The 8909-nt window shown below is 44.4% G+C and overlaps 1 long non-coding RNA gene across 1 annotated transcript; it reads left to right on the forward strand.

Moving 5' to 3' along the window:
* Positions 1-1284: 1284 nt before the first annotated feature.
* On the forward strand, positions 1285-6971 carry LOC111540422. The gene is made up of 2 exons (XR_002730981.1): positions 1285-1390; positions 4474-6971. It is a non-coding gene; the product is annotated as an uncharacterized LOC111540422 (long non-coding RNA).
* Positions 6972-8909: the final 1938 nt, after the last annotated feature.

Genomic DNA, 8909 nt, shown 5'->3' on the forward strand with positions numbered 1-8909 from the left:
GTGACTGCCCAGCCACCAGTGTGTTTGTGGGTTTCTGGCAGGGCCGGTGGGACCACACTGCAAGTGAAACTTGTGTTCATATTATCTCAGTGCTTTATTAACTAAATTCCTAAGATAAGGTCCAGAAAGACCCGTGTTAGACAGAAATTAGCACCGCGTTGCCTAGAATTCCCAAGAACAGCGAGTGTGCTGTCAGGACCGAACCACCTCGCACCTGCCTTTGTGTAGCATGAACACTTGAATGCGTTGAATGCTTTTGAATGAGTTACCGTTTCTTCACTCTTGGAACTTTGCATCTCTTTGCCATTTTTGTTTCCTGTTCACAGACCCTGTCTGATTCTCCCATGCCTTTCCAAAGTTTGGATTGTTAGCGCTAGAATGATTAGTTCTTGGTAAATTCTTCTATTCTTAATTTCTTAAATTCTTTTAGCATAAATGCACATACATAAATTATGTTAGAGTTTACGCTTTTTTGTTTTACAATAGTGTTTTATTACAAAGGCACATCTGAGCTGAGATATAATCTGACCTCCTGGGGTTTTGTATGTTTATCCCATGATTCACATTCTGTGTCCTTAGCTTTTTGCAGATTTTCAAGTGGGCCACCTCTCCTTGTCCTTATTGCGTGTCAGCTTGTTTTTGACAAGTCATTTTTCTGATCTTAGAAAGACTCTTTGACATCTCAGCCACTGTGCAGAGAAGGCAATGTCCCTTCTCCCCTCCTCCTTATGTTCCCTGCAAATTTCATGGGATGGTCTTCGATTTCCTCGCTTCAGCTGTGGGTGGACTAATGAAGTGGCCCATGCTCCAGGCCTGATCCCTTTGGAGGGACCCCCATGGAGCACCTGCCTGGAATGAACTGTGACTTTGACTTCCCCTTCTGGCCTCTTGAGCCAGTAGGATTTCTGCTGGGCTCCTTTTCCTTGCAGGCTCACCCCAGGGGCCTGTGACATCAGAACTCCATCCCCAGTGCCAAGCCAAGGTGAATCTGCTTCTGCTGGGGTTATTACCAGATGCAACCTGAGGGAGGAAGGCCAGATATTTCCTGAACATCATGGGACATGAGGCCCAGGTGACTCAGCGAGGTCAGAGTCTGCTGTGGTGGCGGCAGTAGGCAGGTGGGAGCCTGGAGGGAGGTGGGGCATTAATGAGTGCCTGCCTCCTCCCCGGCCCGCCTGCCTCTCTGCTCAACCGTGCCTGTGATTTCATCATGCACACCTTTGTAAACAATCCATTTAGCAACCAAATTATACACTGGGTAATTACAGCTTCCAGCCTCATGTCAGGAGTCCCCTGCTCAACAGCGTGCTCCTGGTGATACTGCAGCCCGGAACGGGGCTGGCTTTGCTAACGTCCTGATGAGACGTCGGGGAGAGATGGGATATGGCAGGTGGGTTGCCTTGACCTATGTTAATTGTCTATGTCAGGCCGGCGGGTCTTGTTTTGACAGTCCCAAAATTGTGTTTGGACTGCTGATTAGATCAATATGGGAAACCGGGCCAGAGGAGTGTCTCTGTGAGGGAAAAGCGATCTGGGTAAGATCAAATCCTCAGGTGTGAAGGAGGGAGCCTCTTTTCACCCCTTCACCTTCCCGTCTCACTTGGAGCTGCCTCTCTCTGTGCCAGCTGCAAAAATGGACCCGAGAAACACGGCAGAGGGTAGGAGCTACAGGGTGGACAGAGTCCCAGCAGGGGACAGGGCTGCCTTGGAGGCCAGCCCATGCATTTACAAGGATGTGTTCAAGGTTTAGTCTGAGCCCTCACTTTGTGGCTTTACAGATGATTGTTTTAATAGGGCACAGTGAGGAGGGAGGGGCAGAACCCCGGAGATGGCAGCAGTGGGGGTTGCTGGGAGACATGGCCACAGCTAGAGACAACCTGGGCATGGCTCTGAGCCAGCAAAGGAGGGTATTTTTCTCAGATTTATTAAAAGTGGTAGCTGCTAGTGATGCTTGGGTTTATAACCTTAACATTTATTTATATCTGATGATTTCCCCTGCTTCCTTTTCTTTCCTTAAACATAAAGTCTTGTTCTGTCACCCAGGCTGGAGTGCAGTGGTGCCATCATGGCTCACTGCAGCCTTGAACTCCTAGGCTCAAGTGATCCTCCTGCCTCAGCCTCCTGAGTAACCAGGACTACAGGTGTACACCACCATGTCGTGCTAATTTTTAAATGTTTTGTAGATATGGGATCTCACTGTGTTGCCCACGCTGGTTTCAAACTCCTAGCCTCAAGCAATCCTCCTGCCTCAGCCTCCTGAAGCCCTGGGATTACAAGCATAAGCCACCACCCCTAGCCATATCAGATGATTCTTTACATCTGTGCTGACAGATTTCATCACTGGTGCTGAGTGCAGGGAGTCCCGCAGCCACTTACACGTGTTGCATTGCAAGGCAATACAGGCCTGTGTGACTTGCTATTCTATGGCTGGGCTTCTGTCTGCAGACGCCTAGTTTCTCCACTGCCAAGGCTCATGGTCTGACACATCCATGAAAGTCAACAGTGAGGATGCAATGACAATGAGTCGTGCATGAGTGTTCCCCGACCTCGCTCCCCTGCCCATCAGAGAGGGCTTGGCATCTCAGCTGACTCGCCCTCTGCTGCCCTGGGAAGGGGGCCGCCATGGTCAGAATGCCTCTCTGCTTACTTAGGCTATGGCTGGGGAGGAGTTCTTCAGGAAATCTTGAGGAGAGAGGTGCTGGAGTGTGAGGAAAATAGATGGAAAGGGAAAGAAATTTAAGGAAGTGTTTCTGTGGGCCATGTGTCCCTGTTATAGCATTTGAGAATGCATGTAAGGAACTTCAGTTATTTTGCAATGACTCTTGTTGCTGGGCGGTGATTCTTAACTCCACCATTGGTTGAGTCTTGACTGCAGGCATCGCAGCTTCGGTGGGATTACAGAACACCAGTTCACAGAAGCAGTACATGGTAACTGACAGTTAGACAACAGTCACATTACCCCTTGTGTTTCTGTAAAGCCTGGGAACAAAGATGGTCTGGCTCAGCTCATATCCTTGGGAGCTTTACCACACAAGCAGGCCCAGAGATACAGGCTTGGATGTGAATCCAGGAGGCCCAGCAGGAACGGACGGGAAAACACTCATTTCTCTCTGAACGTCTCAGCACATGTTCATGAAAGTTCTATCTCTAAGGGCCATGTTCACTGTGCATTCAGGGAACTCTGCCCATTGTTTTTACGTCCATTTCTGTAACTGTCAGAACTGTGATCCCATTTTAAAATTTGCCTGAGTGCTTCCTCAAATGCAATGGATAATTTGCTTAACTATACTATTAGCATAAATTTGCATATTTATTTCATAATTAAAATGAGTAAGAATAAAAGGCTAATTACACCAAAATTGCATGAGTCACCGTAATTAAAGCTGTAGAAAATAATTTTACTTATAAATTTCAAAATCCTAAGTGATCTGTTATTCATCATCACACGCTCATTCTCATCTTACCTCGAGTGCATCCTGAATGCTAGGGTGGGAGGACTCCAGGTACGATGGAGCTGGGATTGGAAGGTGTTTTTGGACCTCAGGAAGACTAGAATCAGATGGAGGGAAGAAAGTCAATCTAATGGATTTGTGTAGAAATCACACCCAAACCAAATGGTATCAGGCACAGTTATCTTTGGTAGTATTGGCAAGGCTCTAGGTCTCACGTGAGGTGGTGGGTTTGTTCTTACGTTTCATAATCAAATATTATTATTGGATTCATAATGGAATCAATATTACTGGATTATTTTAATGTACTGAATATGACTACATTTTTTGAAGAAGACGATAATGAGCAAACGTGTTTTTGAGTTTCCTTTTAACTTCTAATCCATCCTGCTTTTTGCCACCAAACGAGTCTTCCCAAAACACTGATTTTAACCATGTCATGGCCTGAACACAGTCATCAGTGACTCTACCTGTAGACAGAGTTCCACCTTCCTTACCTGACATTTGAGGCTCCCAACTTGTTTTTCTATGTGTACTTTCTTCACAGAATCTTTTGTTAAATAAGCTACCCTCACTGTCCTGTGAATGTGATTTTCGTGTTCTTAATGCTGCACCTTTGCTCACACCATCATCCTCACCGCCCCTGATAATTCACATCAACACTATTAGGCACTGACTGTGTGCCAGACACTCTTTTTCACTAGGAAAAGAAAGAAATGGTCCTCATCCTTAGTCTTTCCAGGCCCAGCTCAGATACATTCCCATTGATTGAGCCATTCATTCGAGATGCAGTATATCTAGTCTAGGACTCTGTTCTAGAAGCTGTGAGGGAAGCGGGGGTTGAGTGAGAACCAGTTCTTTCCCTCCAGAGGCCCCAGGCTGGAACTCGCTTTGGTTCCCTCCATGAAATTTTATGCTCTCCTTTCCCCACTGAAACCCATGGAAATCCAGCCTTTCTCAGAATTTCTAATGGAACAAAGCAAAAACTGACTCAAGTGTTCCTTTTATTACTTGATTGTCTAAGGTTGGGCAAGATAGAGGAGGAAAGGATTCTATCTCACGGCATGTCCAGAAGAGGGCAGGGCCATCCCTGCAGTCAGGCCTCCTGGGCCCTGGAGGTAGGAGGGGGACGACGGCCTCTAAGAGCGCTCTGAGACCAGGAGCCTGTGCTCCCAGGCCTGAAGGCTTTGCTTTCACTGTTCTGCGCTGCTGCCCTGGCCACCTCCCCTCCACTGTGTGGCTGACTTTTCTCTGCCTTCTGCTGCCTGATGGGATCTCCCACTCCCCTCCACAAGGATCTGAGAGGGAAGGGTGCTGAGGAGAGGAGCGTGCAGTGGGCAGGCTCTTGATGCCAAGCCAAGAATCTGCATGGTTCGTTTGAAACTTCTCAGTGCCCTTGATCCCTTGTTCTCTTTTATGTATAAGCTCGTCTTTCTCCCATACAGTTGTAAACCCCAAAGGGTAGGGACTGTATTCTGTTCCTTATTTATATCCTGTAAGACAGTGACTCTCAAACTCATCAGAATCACCCGGGGAGTTTTAAAAACTTGATTCCTCCAGAAACCATAAAGACCAAAGATTTTAAAATATCACCATACTAAAACAGAACGAAGCAAAAACCTTCTGTAAAGCTAAACAAACAAACTCATGAATCAGTCAGAATAAATTATAAACAAGGGGAAAACAGTATTTGGAACACAGATGGAAGACGCACTAATTTCTTTAATTTGCAACGAATGTCTATAAATAAGAAATATACAAACAACTCAGTCAATGCTGGGCCAGAAATCTGAACTGGCAGAACACGGAAAAGAAATACCAATGACCAAGTAACATGAAGAGCTGCTCATCCTTCCTCAGAAGTAAAGAGATGCAAATCAGAACAATGCCAGCCCGCTTTTCATGAATCTGATTAGCAAAAATTATAAAGTTTCATGATGCTCATTGTTATGAGAGTATGGAAGCAGGTGCCAGTGAATGCACCCTTGGTGGATTTTGGCACCTGTGCGACAAGGTGGGGCGGTGGCTCTCACACCTGCTTGAGCTTCCGAATCACATGATGAACTTTTGAAAACATTGATTCCCAGCGCCCCCACCCCATAGCGCCATAAGACACCCATATGTAACTAAGGGCACCATTTGTGAAGTTTCAAATGGTAATAGAGACCAGACTAATAAATTTCAACTAAAGGAATTTTGTTAACGTACATCAACATTTTTAAAGCATGAGTAACCTTTGACCCAGCAATTCTACTGATAGGAGCTGACTCTGAAATTTCCCACAAAAGAGTGTCTATGTCAACAAGGATGGATGCCCATGGCAGCGTTATTTGTAGAGCAAACAACCTCAGCGTCCATCAATAGGAACCTGGATAAATAAACTGTGGCACACTCTTAAATCTTTTAAAGAGATTTAGTAGGAACTCCATTTGCTGATATAGAGCAGTCTCTGAGTTATGTTGTGCAATGAAAAAATCAAGCAACAGAACAGTATAAATGGTGTAATCCATTTTCCACACAACTTTTAAAATGATACACCATATACTTTGGTAAATGCACAAATTCTTTTTCAATGGAGTATCTACAAGAAGCTGGTAACAGTGGCACCTTTGAGGGAAGGATGGGGAGATAGGTTCTTACCTTTCGTTCAGGACTGCTTGATTTTCCTACTTTGTGCATTGATTACTTTTAGTGGAGAACTTCAGTAAGTGTCATCTGAATGGTGGAGTTATGGGACAATTTCGGTTTCTCCTTTAGAGTTTTCTGTAAAGGATATTCAAGAATTGAAGATTCTCAGGCCATAGACCAGATACACCAAGTTTGGGTGGAGATGCTGGCATGGGGCTCTAGAAATCAGCTTGTCATGTGATTCTACTCATCAGTCAGGTTTGCAACTCACTGCAGAAGATTCTGGAAGAAAGATGCTCTCTTCTCTAGCTCAGGGGGTGTGAGGATGAGAGGGTGGGGTGGGTGGCTGCAGCCCTTTTGTTTTCATGAAAGGAGAACCTGAATGATCTTGTGCAACCTAAGGTCAAATAAATGCATAGCTGGCAAGTAAACCATAGAGAGGAACTTGTCCCCTGGTACATCAGTAGGCCACAGAATCATGCCTTTCCTGAAGAAGGACAGTCCTGTGTCTAGACTTTTCAGTTATGAAGCCAATACATCCTCTTTGTTGTTTAATGCAGCTTGAATTAGGTCTTTTGTCACATGCAATATTAAGAATCCTAACTGATAGACCTCCACTGAGACAAGCTGAGTATGTCTTTATCCCTTGCAGCCTGAAATTGCCTAATTTATAAAGTATTTCATGATGTTTGCAAGATAAACCCTTGTCTAGTGCCTTGGGCCACATCTGATTGCCTGCAATATTTCTGCCTCTGGAAATGAACTGTCAAACCAAGAAGTATGTCCTTGGAATGCATCCTCCACGTTAGCAGAAGAATTATGTGTTTTGTTTGCTCTTCATCATGTAACTCTTGAATAAATTTGGGTGCAACAGATTAAGGGCATAACCAGGAAATATTTCTTGTGATATAACTGATATCTGGGTTTGTTCACTTAATAATTTATTTGACAAATATGTGAGGAGGGCTCACCATAAGCTGGGTCCCTTGCTAGGCATTGGGTGGGTATACAATGGAGAACAAAGCAGACATATTCTCTGCCCTCACAGAGGTTGTAGGCTAATGGGAGAGACAGATATTAAACCAATAACCAATAATCACACAAACAAGAAATTTATGAGGTTAGATAACTGCATGAAATAAAAGTCCTGAGTCCTATTCGAAAGTGTAACACGGATTTCTAACCTCTATGAAGAGGCACAGGAGAGCTTGACTCAACTTGAGAGACTGAAAAGGCCAGTGTAGCCAGCGAAGTGCATGAGGGGCAGTTCTGCAGGAAGAAGGGCTGGAGAGTCGGATGGGGGTAGAACACGGGTGCCTTTCATCCATGTTAAGGATTTTGTATTTTATCCCAAGTGAAATGGACACCACTGAAGGCCGTGACATGGAGCAGGAGAGTGATGTAATCCGCATTGTGTTTTTAAAACTATATCTTTGTCTATTGTGTAGCAAATGGATCAGAGAGGCCAATAGTAGAAACAGTGAGACCAGTTAGCGGGTGTTGCAGAAATCCAGGTGAGATTTTCTGGGGCTATTTGGATTCAGGTGATGGTGTAGAGTGAAGAGAGTGGAAGAATTTGAGACATATTCTTTTAGGCAGAATCTGGAAGGCTCGGGGAAGGATTGGTTGTGTGTATGTTGGCAGGCAGGAGGGAGGGAGGAAGCTGTCCAGGAGAACCACCAGCTCTCTGACTTGAGTCATTTGACTGACTGGGGAGGGCCAATGGGACTTTGAGAGTTCATTTTGGTTTTTATTTGTGCAGGCATATCATTTTGCCAGGAGAATTAGCAATGCCATCTTCCTGTCACAGCTAATTGACCATACCAGCTCCTTATTCAAGATAAGCTTTCCTAAACTTGTCTGAAAGTCACTCCATCATGGGATAACAAGTCTCACTCTTCTTTTAGAAGAGTAAGAAAAAATAAGGGTGGGGCAGAAGCCAGTGCAACATTAGGATAATTGGAGCAGAGAAATTGGGCATGCAAGATGAGAAAGTCTGGAGAATCAGCCCTTCCTTGAGACCCCGACACTTTCTTAGCTTGGGCTCATTACTTCTCACGTTAATCTCTGCCCCCTGCAGTGGCATCCTCCTGGAGGTTGTGGGGGGTTGAGGGGCAATCCTAGAGCCATAGTGCTTTTATTTTCAATTTTGTCAGGATTTGCATTCCCTTGATATATGAATACTAGAGACACCTAGGATTTAGTCTTAATTATTACCTTATTTTCAATAAACTGTAGTCACAGCTGCATAACATTTTTTTTTGGAAAAAAGGAAGAAAACATATTCGTGATTCTATGACCCAAGTACAACAATGGCTCCTTTTTATTATTTTTATTTTGCATATAACTTCCCAGTCCTCAGTACATTGATTCAGTTCACCAAATCCTTTTTTTTTTTTTAGACAGAGTCTCGCTCTGTTGCCCAGGCTGTAATGCAGTGGCACAAAATCTTGGCTCACTGCAACCTCCGCCTTCTGGGTTCAAGTGAAACTCCTGCCTCAGCCTCCTGAGTAGCTGGGATTATAGGCGCCCGCCACCGCACCCGGCTAATTTTTGTAGTTTTAGTAGAGGCGGGGTTTCACCATGTTGGTCAGGACCAAATTTTTATTAAGCTCTTACTACATGCCAGGCATTGTTCTCAGCGTCAGGGATACAGAAGTGAACAAAACAGACAAAAGTCAACAAGCATGCATATTTCAAATAGTTATAGTGTAATATGCCATTTTCAATGAAATCTTTATTAATTTTAAATGTATGTACATTTTTCTTAGTTACCATTTAATGCTTGCATGTTACGCTAACATGTTAAGAATATAGTGTATTAAAACATTC

The sequence above is a fragment of the Piliocolobus tephrosceles genome, chromosome X, assembly GCF_002776525.5.
Source record: "Piliocolobus tephrosceles isolate RC106 chromosome X, ASM277652v3, whole genome shotgun sequence".
NCBI lineage: Eukaryota > Metazoa > Chordata > Mammalia > Primates > Cercopithecidae > Piliocolobus > Piliocolobus tephrosceles.